Source organism: Micropterus dolomieu, linkage group LG03 (assembly GCF_021292245.1).
Source record: "Micropterus dolomieu isolate WLL.071019.BEF.003 ecotype Adirondacks linkage group LG03, ASM2129224v1, whole genome shotgun sequence".
In the NCBI taxonomy this organism is placed as follows: domain Eukaryota; kingdom Metazoa; phylum Chordata; class Actinopteri; order Centrarchiformes; family Centrarchidae; genus Micropterus; species Micropterus dolomieu.
Window position 1 is genome coordinate 18,252,672 of NC_060152.1, and position 16,354 is coordinate 18,269,025.

The 16,354-nt window shown below is 40.2% G+C and overlaps 1 protein-coding gene and 1 long non-coding RNA gene across 5 annotated transcripts in view; one reads left to right on the forward strand and one right to left on the reverse strand.

Moving 5' to 3' along the window:
• The window catches only part of LOC123968685, a 3,750-nt gene extending 1,287 nt beyond the window's left edge, over nucleotides 1–2,463 (reverse strand). Inside the window, exons 1-2 of the long non-coding RNA XR_006824522.1 lie at nucleotides 2,187–2,463; nucleotides 1,804–1,846 (exon numbers count right to left, since the gene is read on the reverse strand). This is a non-coding gene — a long non-coding RNA (uncharacterized LOC123968685). The remainder of the gene's footprint in view (nucleotides 1–1,803; nucleotides 1,847–2,186) is intronic.
• fhod3b (formin homology 2 domain containing 3b) overlaps nucleotides 1–16,354 on the forward strand; it is a 95,591-nt gene that overhangs the window by 28,166 nt on the left and 51,071 nt on the right. The window lies entirely within an intron of this gene.

The following is a 16,354-nucleotide window of genomic DNA, read 5'->3' on the forward strand; positions in this document are numbered from 1 at the left end:
GTGTAGTGTACCATTAGTAATGATGATAGTAAGAAAGTAAGATTTGCTTTCTCCCTGAGAGAGATGAGAAGATTTATACCACACTCATGATACCATACTCTACATATAAAGCTAAAGCCAGGAGACACACGAGATTCTACGGCCTAAACACACAAGATAATGTTTTAATTAGCGACAAGCGATAAGTTTGTCTTGATAGATGATTACTGCCAGCCATTTATATTTTAACCATTTTCCATGACCATGGTATAAATAACAAAGATTTTATAGCCAAAATACAATATCCAACTCCAACTAGCCATGTGAAACCCAGAAAAAACTGTAAAATGTTCATACACATTGTTTTGGTGGCTTTACGGGAAACATTGATGAGGCAAGTGGAGAAGTGGGAATGCCATAACCCTCACATGACACCCAACAAATCATCAGTAGTGGAGTGGGGGATGGCCGATGTGTTCATTTCTGCAAAGGATAAAAGAATGGGTGATTACTCAACTGATAATGGCAATCACAAATTACATAAAATCCACAGAGATTAGTAATTTTAAAGGGGGCTGGACTAGACTAGGACTGGAAGACTTGACCTAAAATCAAAATCCCAATTAAGTGAACACTTTACCGCGATTACAACTAATGAATGATTATTTAGATTTTTTTGCCCTCCTAGTTCATCTACTAGTCACCTCCACATATAATACGTATACTAAAATACTTACTTATCAACAGAGTTCTTGTCAGCATTTCTTTAAAATATTTCTTTTCCCTTTACTCCTTTCCAATTAATCTGTTTAGCCACTGTGTTTGAGAAAACCATTGAATGTATATTCATATAAAAGATTGAACAGTAAATACTATTAACAGAATGTTATCTGTGAAAGTTGCTAAAATAAGGATGAAAGAGCACTGTATGCAGATCAGTGGTGAAGTTACTAGTACAGCAGAGCTGACCGGAAGTCAGACAAAATGTAAAAAGTAGTCAAAACACACAAAACATTTTATACATTTGACAGTTATGTGTACAGTTACCTGTATCTATATAATCATATGAAAAGGACAACAACAAAATTAAGACCTTTGTAAATAAATGTAAGAGACTTATTTTGAGAATATTAATTTCAATGAGTTTTTAAATTATTTTAAGACCCAGTGGGTAACGTTGCCCTGCATGACAAATGACCCCAGGAGCTCAGCTCTGCTAACGTTACAGGTTTGCACTGCATTGTGATTTTGGAACAAACCCCAGTGGTAGTAACGTTATGTACAAAGCCTGCAACAAAAAAATGTGAGGCAAATTAAAAAGAATGAGTAATGCTGATTGTACCACTGCCAGCCATCTCAGTGTACTGATATCATGAACCTCATTGTAATTTTTAACTGTGAAATTTGATGAATTACTGAGAACCATCAGCCTCTAGACAAAACAAATAACATTTCTTACAGCTCCTGACAGAAATCTGAGGGTAAACACTTGGTAAGCTTAACATAGCACACTACATCCCTCAGAAAACGCCCCAAATAAATATCCAGAATGAATCAGGAACTGCTCCTCAACCGTATTACCGTGGTGTGATTTCATACAAAGTCAATGAAAAGACACGGAGAGAGGAGATTTCCCGCCCATAGACCTTATTTGTCATAATGAATTTACGTTTTGATTAATGTCAGATGAAAATTCCAACTTCTTTAGATGGCTTTGATTTTTTAAACACTTAACTTACCTATCATAACTTTATAACGTTATGCTCAACTATAGCCAAGATCAAATCAAAGCCGGAAAAAAATACTTACATTAACTTAACTTACCCTATTAATCCCGAGCTCTCAGCCAGGGGTGAAGAAAAGACTCCTAAAAAGGAGACAGGTGCTGTCAATTGGTGCTGTTGGAAACTAACGTTACAACATCGTTGTAAGTTAACTAACGTTAACGTTAAACAGCATTAATGTTTTATGCTAGCTGCACACAAAGTTGCTTATTAATGCTAGCTAGCTTAGCTATCCGTTCATTCAGTTAATTTAGCTAACCCAGCTAAAAAGCTAACGTTAGCCAATGCCTCTTCAACAGTTTTAGCCATTTTAAGAAATTAAAACCCGGTCAAAACATTCCGATGTGATGATGTTAACAAGCATTACACCACTATTAAAAACAATCACACTAAACTGTTTGACTGTAACATCGTTCAACTTACCGTTATAAACTCTTTCCACAAAGCTTGCAGTTCCCAACTGATCCAAAGAAAGAAACAGTTCGCGCGCTCGTTCCGACGGCCCCGGGCCAGAACAACTACGATTCAGCCGACTGACTTCTGGTCCGGTATGAACCGGTTCGAAAGAAAAAAAAAGAAACAATTCGCGCGCTCGAGTCCGGGCCAGAACTATTATGATTTCGCCGACTGATGGATGCTCACGCCCACTCCTGAGTGTACACAGACTACATGCGGGCCGTATCTGGAACTGGGCAGTAAAACGTGCGTGACTGTTACAGGGATCTGCCGGTTTGGAGGCGGATTCGGCCCAGAGTCAGCTGCTATAGCTCAGGCCTCCCCTCGTAGTTTCAGCTGGGAAATATACGTGCGAGCGGCGAGTTCACTATGTTACACAAGCTGTCTTACCTTTTTTAATCTAAGAAAACAAAATATCAAGAAAGGAGATATTCCTACACCTATTTTCCTTAACAAACAGAAAACCACAACCATATTCAAGAAACTCAACAGAAACAAAATGAAACAAACCAAAACCGTTTTTCCACTGTTACAACAATCACCAATTCTGGTTTGGTCAAAATAAACCGAGTTAGTAGTGAAAATATTCTGGCTACACGCTGCTGCTGCCTCTCTGATGCCCGAGCTCCCTATTGCTCATCTTCTGCTTGACGCCTCTCCTGTCTGGCTGGACCGCCGTGTCTTCATCTCTGTAGTCAGAGTCTGGTTGGAGTTGCACCGTTAAATCACATTGTCAAGTAAATTTTAAGCAATCAAAATGACAAAAGCAACTGCATTGTTCTCACTTGGCTTTTGATTAAGGCTGCAGCTGAAGCTGAAATACTCCATTCCTCTCACCTCCATTCCAGACATTGTTGGATGATTGGAGAGCCCAGTTGAAATAAAGAGCTCAAGGACCAGGAGAATCTCCTCGTGCAGCCCACACATAGCTCTTAAGGGGACCACTCAGAGTGGCCTTAGCAGGAGAAGATTGGACAACCTTTGTTATGTTCTTCAGAGGAGATGAAAAGAGCCATACAGTAGATAGAGAAAAAAAAGAAGAGGCCTGAATGCCTTGTGTGAATATCGGCCAAGAGGCTTCTTATTTGGTTCAGGCATGTTGGGCAGTTAGGATGGCTCCGTCTGAACTGCAGATTACAAGAGGATTCACTGTGTTTGGCTGAAATGCATGTTGTACATGGTAGTGAAGTGCCACTCATGCAAAGCAGGTAAATCAAAGGAGCTTTTATCACTCTTAGCACCGATGGAACTGTGGAAATTTGCAAGTGAAGAATTTTCTTAAATTCAACAATAAATAAGTTTTACAAAAAAAAAATAATACATTTACCACTAATTACATTTGAACAAACAGCTTACACAATCCTCCTCTGTGGTGAGAGTAAAAGAAACATTGTCTGCTTTTGCTTAGTCTGGGTTTTAAAGAGGGGTGAAAATCTCTATTGGTGCGAACCATAAGTAATGTTTCCTGAAGTTGTGAGGAAAGCGAGTCATGTTTATATCATTGTTGTGGTTAAAGCTGCGTAAAGTTAAGTCTCATCTTTCAGTGAATATGTCAGACATTGTTGTGATCCATTCAGATCTATTCATATGTGTTGTATGGTGGTTTTCTCAGCGGTCACTTAAGTATCATTGAACACTAAAATGTTTTGCTTAGACCTCTTGTTTATAAGATAAAAGCCGGTATATAAGCCTTTAATCTCTGTGTTTGGAAATGTGAAAACAGTTTGAATCTCTCCCAGTGTCTGGACCTCAAAATCCAATGACATCAGTGGCTGGTCCCTCCGCTTGTTCTCTCCTTGTTCTGTGATGAATGCCTTTTGTATTAACAAGCTTTAACACAAAGCTAAGAGAGGCCGTATAGGGTTCCTTTTAGAATTTGCTGTTCACACACACACACACACAAATACAATACATCTGTGCAATCAAATAGATTGCATTATCCTCTTTTGCATTATATATTTCTTTTCTTTTTGTTTTTATTTAGGTTAGGGAGTAAATAGGACTGCCTTAAAATATAATGCAATCCAATAAAACACCAAAAGTAACAACATATTGTACAGGTGTTATTCAATTCACTTCGTGTACACGTAAACTTGGAAGTACTAAATTGCATTTTGCAAATGAATCTACAGGGGACAGTCAAATTGAATGTCAATGAGAAGTCTGTAAGATTTCAAAGAGCTCTGACACTCAGCACTTAGACTGTAAAGGTTATCAAACGTTCCATGCATCCATCAACTATACCCGCTTATCCCTTAGACGGTCGTGGGGGGCCAGAGCTAATCCCAGCTTGCTGTGAGGCAACAATGCTAACCACTGCAACGCCATGCTACCCGTATAACCAGATAGTCTGCCTCCAAGTCGGTGGCAGTTTGGCTTCAGAAACTGTAAAATAATTGAAATGGTCAAATGTAACAGTGTCATATTTTTAGAGCCTGGTCTCTCTCTCACGTTGATAGAATGGCAAGTAACAAGATTTACGTATAAGCTAATTTGGAGCCTGGACCAGTGAAATAAAAAGGAACATAGGATGAGTGACCTAACACTTGTATTCCTAAATCCAGCATGCAGTTTTGAGAAAGTTAAGGGGCACAATCATATCCAGAGTGTCTGCTGTCAACCATCAAACATGACGCTGCATCTGTAATGACGTAGGCAATCTACATAAGTAACTCACTTATTTATTGACATGTTGTATCATATCAATAATAAGTGAGTTACTAATGCAATTCAATTTGCAGGCCCTGACAGAGGGTTAACCGATGCACAACAGATATTTTTTAGTCAAATAAAACACAAATAATACTTTTGACTTGGGTTTATAGATAAGGCTTTAAGTCATTGTTGTCTCGAGAGAGGCCGGAAGTGCAGAATCCATTCACTGACTTTATGCCACAAACCACCAGTGACCTTATGTGGCAAAGATGGCGCGTAGTTTTTGGTGCACTTCATGAATACAGTCATTTTAATACAGTTTGGCTACTTCGTGCAAAGAATGTAATCTTATGTGTCATCGTGAACCACGTATTAGCCCCAGACTCCCAGATAACTTTCCACTCCTGCAGCTGTGCACAGCCTCCCGTGGCAGGCAACAGGAGCAGCTGTGTTGGAAGAAAGTCATGGAGGAAAGACGAGTATGGTTTCTTTTGTTCATCTGTGTTTTCTGCTCTGGAAACATCAGACCGCTGGGTTTAGCATTTACTTTAGAACTGAAGTCAAGATCGTCAAGTCAGAGTGGATGATCAGAGTTGCAAGCCATTTATGGCACTCGTTAGTTACCATGGTTCCATACACAACGATACTTAATCTTGGTTATTCATTGTTACTATCATGTATTATTTAGTCACCGTACAGTAAACATTAGGCATGTGAGCTTAAACATCCTTATCACTATCAGCTTACAGTGGGCGATGTGCTCTGTCTCGCTCAGGATTTATGGGTACCAAGTTTTCTGATTCTACATTGCCAGAAGTCTACAAATGCTAGTGTGTGCACACACCTGCTTTCTGACAGCTGCTGTCTGCAACGCTTTGTCCCTATGAGACCATGTCGCAGGAGAGAGGCCAGACTCCTTTGCATGCACAAACACATTCATCAAATGTTGATCAGACCAGCTGGATCCCAGCCACATTAGTGACTAATGAAAATGTTTGTGGTGCTAGGCAGACTTTTACTCCCAATCCAACAATTTCTCCCAGTGGCCATATTCTAATGCCCTGACATTAAAGGGTAACTTAGGTATTTTTCATCCTGGAACTTCTATCTACAAGTTTTTGTGTGGATGTGACTAATTGGGACATTTCTTGACATTGGTCTAGTATTGAGCAAAGCATAACAGACAAACTCTCATAAAGTGCACCACCGGTGAGTATACTGCAGGACCTGAAACACATACACATACACGTTGACAACTGATTCTATTGTTAGTACAAGATTTAATGCTTTGTGGTTATGTTAGATTAAAGCCCATTGAGAGGGAGTATACATTATAGAGTTATAATACAGTAACTTTTATTTTGCTCACAGCTGCAAGATACCTTCTTCCTGTCTTTGTACATAATCTCTTATTTTAAAATCCTCCCTGGAACAAATATTCTATTCCAGAAAGCATCTTCAGACACCACCCAAATACCTCAATGTCAAAACTTGTATTTAGTCCTCACCTGGATGTCTGAACACAACATACATTCAAGAATGTTCTCCCCCTCTGTATACTAATCAGTAAAATTAGACTGTGACCTCTAACTGCTGACAGTCAGCTGTTGCAGGCTGCAGAAACTCCTAGACTGCCTAATATGACCCTAAAGGACACCCACACCCAGCTATGTGCTGCCATCTGAGACCTTTGTGTCTCAGCATTTAGAGGAAGTGTTTAAGCCCCACCTGCCAACTAGCCATGTTCTTCTGTCGAGGCTTGTCCTGAGATCATTTCACTTTTTTGGAACAAATACAACTGGTATTTTCTTCAAACTTGGCATACAGTCACACGTGTTAGATTGAAAACTTTTGTTTGGGTATGGCTACAAATTGCCATTATGACATTTAATACTTAGACAACATGAACAAATGGGTGTAATTTAAGAACAGTTTTCATAACACAACAGAAGATTCATCTTGATGCATTGCCATGGTTTCAAAACAAAGTCTATGATTTTATGTTTTCCCAATGCACGTTAGAATAAGGAGAAGAAAAATAAAAGGGACTTTTCAGGGACTGTCAAACATGAGGGACATGCCACATTGTTCTGGTTTCCTTGACAAGCTAAGGGTAGATCACCTACTTCTGACAGCAGAGAGCCAGGGTCAACTGGGGTTAACCCTGTCTAACCCTCTGGGCCACCTGGAGACCCCCACTACGCAGCTCACCAGGATTTCCCACACCCTCCTACACATGAGTTGAGCACATATTAAGGGCCATAGAGGTCATTTTTGTCTCTGACTCTCTCTCTCACTCACATACACACGCTCTCTCTCTCCCCTTCTCTCTACATTTTATGCCTGTGTTCTTGGATGCTGATCCTGTAAATGCTATAGGATGAAAGGGCTGGTTTGGCACAGGCCTGTGTGACCTCTATAGTTTTGGCTGTGGGAGCTGGCTGCACCCCTTTATGTGTGGGCTGAGCTTGGGGGAAGCTGTCACCCCAGAGGTCAGCCGGAGGGGGCAGACTGAGTGACTAGGGGAACACCTCCTGTCACCATTAAATGATTTATGGAGAAGAGACACAATCCCAGCTCCTGTAAGCTACAGTGAATGCTGAAGCCATCGTTTCAATCCTCTGCCTTCCTCTGTCGTGTTTAGGAGGGCATAGTTGGAAAGAAAATATTTTTTAAAGAGACTGTTTGGCATGTGTTGTGTTGATTTCCTTCCAAGACATACTGTAGATACCTGCTCCCTTCAGAGAGATTCTCTTAGGTAATGGTAATGTTTGGCAATGATAAAACTTTCAACCTTTTTCTTGTCTTTTTTCATTGGCACACAGAAGAAAGAGGATTAGTGGAATTCAGTCTCATGTATTTCTTCCTGTGGAAAGTTCTTGAATTGGAGAAATGATATTTCATTCCCAGTCTGGGACATTTCACATATGTCATGGCTTAATTTTGCATTAATCTGCTGCCCCATATTTTTGCCCTAAACCACTTTTCGTGCCCCCTGTTTCTAAATCGAGAAGGATGGTTTTAGACAGAGAGAAATAGACATGGAGGAATGTTCCCCTGCTAAGACGTCATGTGGTGAATGACTGTGCACACCGACAGGCCGGGCTTTCCAGGTTCTCTCAGAGGGACAAGCCTTTCCTGGAAATCTCAATTTACCTCTGAATAATAGAAAAGGGACAATATTTCACAGACATGTACATCTACATGAAACAGGGAGAGTTATAGTAAGATGAGGAAATGTGCTTGATTTATTTGTCTCTTTTGTATTTGATAATATCCTTATTATTCTTTACCTTTGGTATCATGTTATCAAGCCAGCTGTGCACCCTGTGTCTGGTTCTTTATTCTCTGAGTGCATTTAAAGAACACACTCTTCTCGCACTGTTGGTCCCTGTTTCTCTCATCTACGGTATAGTAACTAACTATAGACATATAGCACAGTGCTATGGATCTTAGTAGATGTCTTGAGCCAGCTCTTTTTCGTCTGTTCCCCATCAGGCAGGCTGCCTCAGCAGGGCCTCAGCCTGCCCGTGAGTGGAAATCTTTGGCCCATGTTATCTTTGGAAAGTGTCGAGTCCACAGAAACCCAGGAGCATGGAGTCCAGTGTCAGCTCGGCATCCCAGGCTCACTATTACTAAGGAAAGATGGAGACATTGTGCTGCAGCAGAATGCATATGAGTTAAAGAAAAGTAGTAGAAAATAGCACAGCAGTTGATAAGTATCAAACTATCTATACTGTTGTAGCAGAGGGGAAACATTCGCTGCCTGGTTATTTCATTGCACTTGTAGAAAACAGATTTTTTGGAACAACACAAACAACAAGGACCACAGCTATGTGTGAGGTGAGGGGACACGATGAGCCCCTCTCTGACACTGAGAGTTACGTGGTCCAATGAGATGCTCCAAGATTGGACACTGCCTTTAGCTGATACAATTTGAGGGTTTTTTTGTCACGAAAAAGCTGAGGGAATGTGGGACAAAGACCTCCATATGTGTAGCAGGCTATAGTTTAACCCAAGTCCTGTAGTGAGGAGGGCCTCATCCACTTAATGCAGGAATCCATCTCATTCTGCCTGTCTATATTGCTGTGATTTTTCCCTTCACAATGACCCCCAGAAGCCAGCAGGAGATTGGATGGCTTCCTATACATTGTGCATGTTGTGGCGGGGCATGACAAATTAGCACCCTGCAGAAATGCTGAATTTCTATGGATGTTTGTCTCATCAAAACAGCATGGCCATTTCCTGACTTGGCAAGCAGACGGCTCTGGTATAATGGAACATTCATAAGGCTTTCAGGCAGGGATAGTTTCTCATCAGATCTACTGTTTTGTTTTATGCAAGAGTTTATCTCATTATTACTATACAATTTCATACTTTTTGAACATAGCTGGCTGTGCATCCCGTTCGGAACCACATGAAAGTGCACTGTATAATTAAGTAAACCATAGCACGCCGTGTAATATGTTCGATGTTTAACTCTGAAGGGTCTGGTATCAGTTTCTACCCTAGGCACTACATACCTGAATATTTTATTGTGGTCTTAACTTAATCGTATTATTTATTGATATAATCATATATTGTCTTACATTAAATTTAAGGTCTAACTTTTCATATCATAGGCACAGATCTGTATAGAAATCTAGCTTTCTCTGGCAACAAGATGTCAAGACACATACACCAGATATTCCCCTTCTGCTCTAAATGGGGATAGGAACACATTTTTTAAAACGACAAGTTTACAATTTACAATGAAAAATACTGACAAATGGCAGTTACAAATTAGCTGAGCCCAATGTGAGGCCCAATTACTCAATTTCTATAAAACCTCAAATGTTATCAATTTAGTTTGGGCTTGGCTAATGTGTGATGTTATACTATATTTTCCTTTTATGTAAAGGATATAAAAATACCCCCTAAATCTATTTGCAGCACTGCACTTTAATGCAGCAAGGTTCATCTTTTCCTGGAGGAATTATTTGAAATGCTAGACAGGGGCAATTAAATGTGACTATTATTCTTATCATCACCAGACTAAGCACTCTGTGTCACTTGATCTGCTTGCGTGAATAAAAAAATCACATCAGCATGGTACAGTAGATATTCTCAGCCCGATAAAGAGTGGGGATGAAAGAGTGACCTGGAAATTAACAGAGGGGCTTTGTCATTTGTTATTTGCCTTTTAAAGAGTAGCTGAGCATCAGCAGAGCAAATTGTTGCTTAGAGACTTCCCCGCATGCCATGGGCCACATACTGGATGTCAATGCAGTATTTTTACCTCGTGGTTTTTACATGTGCTTGTGTTTATATTTAGCATAACCCCCCTCTTTTTTAACTGCTCAGCTGGTGACTCATTAAGAGTGTTTGCAACGGTGCTAATTTATTTTTTGATCTAACCAACAAATATTCTGGGCGTAGACAGGTCTCACTTTCCTCTCACATATGTAGAGCATGCTCCAGCTGTATCAGCGTTCTCCAGCTGATTACTTTAGTAGCATGCTCTATCTTCAGTGAGTAATATAACCAATAATAGGTCACGCAGAGGTGCGCAATCCCATGTATAGGATATAACTTATTATTTAATCGCTCTATTGTGTAGGACCTCATATTACAGCTTAAAATTAAACTTCACTTTTCTGTCATTTTCAGTGTCATGTAAGGGTGCATTCAGACCAGAAAATGTTGCTAGTTCACTTGCTTTGGTCCGGACCAAATACAATGCTGATTTTGTTTTTAGTTTGGGGTCGGTTTGCTTTTAGACTGCTCTTTTTGCAAGTAAACCAGAATTTATAAACAAAACCACATATGTGCTAAGGTCATCCATTCATTGGACAGAAATTCCAGAGTGAGGAAAAGCAAAAAGCTTTTGATGCACAAACCATACTATATAAGCTCCGGCGGAGGGAGCATGTGTGTCTATGGCATGCTGGCAGTGGCACTGCACGGAGGACAGATCAGGTATAAAGTTTGAATTCATAAAGAGAGGCTATGTTCATACAACCGGATCAACAGATTATTTTATCAGAAATGATTACTGCTAACATACTGCATACTGCTGTGTGTAGTGCTATCACTAATTAGTCATGTTTAGCCATTTTATCACCCCTAATTACATGATGAAAATCTGACCCTGTCACACTCTGCCTAGGCACACTGCATTTGTCTCCAGATTTGTCAGTCATATGAGGTAGTTATCAGTGTAATTAAAGACACAATCTACACTGACTACGAAAGCCTGTTAACTCCAAAAAAGGCGCAGTGCTTTCTGCGGTCATATGGAGGTCATTCGCACCTCAAACAAACCGTGCCAGAGTTTGTTTGGAACCGGACAGAGACCACCCCTTCAGCTGGGTCCCGGTACGGTGGTTTGGTTTGCACCCAAGTGTGATTGCTGTATTCACACCTGCCCAAAAGACCTGCACCAATGGGGGAAACAAATCTGAGTTTGATTCAATTGAACCAAACAAAACAGGTTTGAATACACCCTAAAATAGCATATGTCCACCACTCTCACATTTGCCAACGTGTAGCTGAAAGCTAATCATGCCTTGAGTGAGATATATTTCTTTCTCAGTGCCTGGAGGTGCTATCCTACAGTGTTCCACCCACCCAACTGTGACATGAGGGCAAATCAGGTTGATGGCTTTACAGGATGTCCGAGGAATTTCTCATTCCCAGCAAAGCTCCCAAAAAAAAAAGGGAGAGCATGGAAAAGCAGTTGAGACCTGTCTATAATTTTGCATAATGACTACATATGGCAGCTGTGTGTGTAAGTAATGGGTACATCTTTAATTGCTTTAACCCTTTCCAACTTATGTTAAGAGCCATTTTCAGCTTTTCTAACATCTTCAATTCTCCAAGGAATGTTGTAATACAAGCACTGAGCCCTGTGTATGAGACGATTTGACCGTGAAGGTGTTGGAATTCACCCTGGTGTTTGTGAGACCACTCTTAAATTTGTTTAGCTGTGTGTATGGGGACTTTGCCATCTCTTAACAATCTGAGGGAACAATGCTTCAAAAGGTGCACCTGGTCCCGTAAAAAACGCTTCATAGTTCTTACACTCCTATGCAGAGCTAAATTAAGACCTAATGCCTGGCATGAGATGACAACAGATCTGCCATGCTGGCCTACATCTAGTAAAAGGGTGAAAACGACTTATCACACCACATTAGTTTTTCCAGTATTCTGGGGTGCCAGAGTATATGTCATTCCATGTTAACCTTGGATATAGGTCTACAGTCAGTGATTTCCAAATGGCAGTACAGCTCTTTGCAAAGTTGATGACAGGTTTGTTTTTAAACTGCTAATTTTGGAGCCTACTTTAAAGCAACTATCCCATTAAATGTTCATCTATACCTCTCTGACTGAGGCTGCTTAAATGTTTGACTCATGACACCATCATCTTTCTTAGAAGATTCGTCTTCCCACATTAAATATTTTGAGAAGTTTGGTGACTGATGTAGTTGCATTCTGGACACACCTCATTGGTGCTTGGTTAAGTGTCCTTTGAAAAGTCAAATATTAAAGTGGTGATTGTCAAACCTCTTGCTCACACACACTGGTAATTGGTATTCGACATGTGACTGCCCTTTGTAGCTACTTTTATTACTGTAATTTTGTTACTTCAAAGGTAACAGCCTCTCCATTCTGTGGTTCCAGTTTTGTATACCCCCATTATCAGGTCATCACCTTGACTACAACAGAAACACAAGGTAAAAGTGAACATGTCGTCACCTAGGAATGATGAAGTACACCTCCGGGCCAGCCAGTGGGAAATATCTCACCTTGATTTGACTGGTATTTGTAGCACTGCAGTAATGAGAAATTTCCCTTCAAACCTAGTCAGTTGTAACTGGAAGTTTTGTTTGTGATTGACAAATGTGGATGTGAACAAATGAACAGATGCAATGTAATTCCCCCACCCCTGCATTTCACTTTAGGAACAAAACAATGCAACAAACACAAAAATATGGGTCAGCAGAATCAGATGATTATGTCCCAAGGCTCACAGTATTATAAGAGACCTTTATCCTGCTTTAGTCATATGAACTAATACAGCTGTTTGGAAAAGTTAGTGGTGTCCAGAGGGAAGATGATGGGACGCAAACTCAGACTCCACACCCAGCATCGCTGCATAAAAGCAGATTTCAAATATCTAATCCCTTAAACACTTAATATCACATGAGGTGGGACAGTATAAGTGACTGGTTATCTGTTGTCAGCAGATAGCAATTTGTAAAGCAAACAAATAACTGCTGGCGAGCATTTCAGAGTGGCAAACATGTTTGCAGCACTGTATCAAAGAACTGTGTGGTACAAAGGCCGGTTTTGACAACCAGTACAGCCTCCAACAATTGCATTTGTGAAGTCACATGCTTAGCTTCGTGGGAGTTTATTGCTGTTGTTTGGGGTTTTGAACATGTCAGTGAGCTGTAATTAATATGATGTTAGTATATTTTTTTACTCATTTTATTGTTTGTTTGTTATACTGTTGTGATCACAAATTGCTAGGGTGGACATATTTGGTGTGTTTCCATCCACTGAAGAATATATGAGGCTGTCATTTTCTCTTCATCTCTGTTGGATATTCGTATAATCAGTATAATCAGTATAATCTTGTCAAACAAGTATATATCTTTATTCTCGTTATACTCATATTTTCCCTGTCATTGTGTCATTTTCTGGTGTTTTGCCGTACTGGGCATTCACATCAGTTTAACAGGACAGACAAATTGACTGGACTGCTTAATTCACTCCTATTTTAGTTCATAAAATTGTGGCAGGATATCTATTTGTTTGTTGATTTTGACTTTTTGGCGCAGATTTCACATTTAGATTTCAATCCCAACAATGAACTTTGGTGATGTGAAGTATCAGTGTTCATAGGCTTGTCTGACTTGTCTTACTTTGTTCCAAGTCATACCGTATCAGAGCTTTCAGAATAAGCAGTGTTGACTTACAGCAAAAACACTTACCGGGTTTGCTCCCGACCAAGTCTGCATGTTCTCCCTGTGTTTGTGTGGGTGCCCTCTGGGAGCAGATACAGTATATGGGTCAGATGAACGGGAAACTCTAAACTGCTGGTGCAGGTGTGAACATGGGTGTAACTGCGTTTGTCTGTCTGTGTTATTGATTGAGTAACCCCCTGTCCAGGGTGTTTCACTGCTTCTCACACAGTACATTCTGGGATAGGCTCCAGCCCACTTTAGCCTTGAACAAGATGAGCTGGTATAAAAACAAATGGAGAGGGTAACATTTTACACATAATAGACTGCTTTTAGATAAGCAGCACGTGTTAAATACAATAAATCTATATTATAACTATTGCAGTAGTGCAGCAACTATACATTCAGTGAAAGGTTTGCAGAACCCCCCCGCCCCCAGTATCAGTAAACAGAGGAGAAGGAAGCAGGCAAATGAAGAGTTTAGTTTAACCTGTACCAACTCTCTGCTTGGCAGTTGGGATAAACAGTGGAGGACTCAGCCTGACCTCACTGTCAAACAGACTGACATGGATCACCTCAAACTCCAGTGAGCACTCCCAGCTTACTCTGCCACGACCACCCCAACTACACCTCATTCCCTCTTATGTTTTCAGAGCATTAAATTTTTTGTCTTTTTCTCTCTTCAAATGGCGGTTATCATTTCTTTTCAAATTTTACAAGTAAATAATACATTGTACAGCGCCGTACATAACTGTCAAATTATTATATTCTGCTACCTGCAGCACTCGTTTACATTCATATTTATGTTGACTAAATTCATAGGCAAGACTAAGGAGCAAACACAGACCAGTTAAAACAAAAATCTAACCATAGATCTACTGATTACTGTTGAGGTTTTGTTGGCTGGTGTGACAGAGTGGGCCACAGTGGCCCTGTGAACCAGGCCTGCAGCTGTCACACACATCACACACATGCAGGGTTCACTTTTCTCCTCCTCGTTCCCCACTGATGTGGCCCAGTCAGCCCAGAGACAAATGGGCCCAGACATGGAAGACATTAAGACTAGCTAAAAACAACATGCTAAGTACAGACTTGCTCTCCCGCAATGCAAACACAAAGTGTTCACTCTGTTACAATTATACACATTTTGACATGGACAGCAGGGGAGACAGTTTCCTTTATATTTATGTAAATGTTTGTTTCATGGAATGTCTAAGATGTAGAGACAATTTGTGGCTTTAAGTAGCTGTGTTAACATTAGGATGAAAGGGTAAAAAAACTAATTATCCAGGTCAAGGGTTAACCATGGAGATATGGTATGCCCAGTCTGTTAGAAATAAAGTTTTAATACAGTGTAGGGCTGAATGATTAATCGCATTTGTGATTTTATCGCAAATTACACTCTGGTCACATGGCACCCAAGAGTAAAATAGTCTGCAGATGAAGCGTCTACTTCGCACGTTACGCTGTACCTTCACTTGTTATTGTACAATGGCCTTAAGCTTGACAGAAGCTGACACTACAGAAACTTTAGTGTCACACAGGAAATGAAAGTAGCACCTGCCACCCGCGGGTAACTTGGTGGTGGTGGGTGAAATCATCCTGCCATCCGCTGCTTTGACGGACAGGAAAAATGCAAAACAGAAATAACGTGTTGTAAGGTAAGCCAGAGACAATTTAGGTAAGCGTATTGTGGCGATCTGCACCTGCGTCACACACACAGCCACCAGTCAGCTCAGGAAATATCTGTGAAGCGTGTTTCAAACCAAACACACAAGTCCGAAAGAGGCCCAGTCTGTCCCAAGTTACAGCCAGTGCACTGCTTACTACCATTGGAGCCTGCGGGGGTGGAGAACTCTGGTGTTGTTGGAGAATTACTAAGTTTGTCTTGTCTATCACGAGAGGCATCAATTGGTTTTAGTTTCGTTGGCCAACTTTTGAATTCAACCTCAAACTGAGTATTTCTTTGTTTGCTTACCGGGACATTTGTAGGAGACTTGTAGGAGATTTGAACTGAGATAAGGACTCATTAATTGGTGGTTGAACTGTGGGTTTTGTATTGAACGCTTACTGTATAACACACTGGGGTGAACTTTTTCTTGTGCTCTGTAGGTAGGCCGACCTGATGATATTAAATCATGTTATTTAATGCTATGACTTGACTCAAATTATCTTTCTCATATTATTAAAATTTTATACTACTTCTCCACCATTGCTCATAATAATAATTTATGCATCACCTAATTTCATCATATGTCATTTCATGTATGTTTAATCTATCTAATATTGTGTTGCTCAAACTATACACTGATTTATTGCTTGTCCGTTTTGAATAATACAGAAGGTAAAGAGCTTAAAAATGAATCAAATATTAAATTGCAATCGCAATATTGGTAAAAAAAAAAAATATATATATATATATCGCATCTAAATTATTTCCCCAAATCACCCTAATACAGTTCATGGTCTTTAATCTGACGGTTGCATTCATACTACATGGAAAGAGGCAAGCCAGCCTCCCAGAATGAGTCT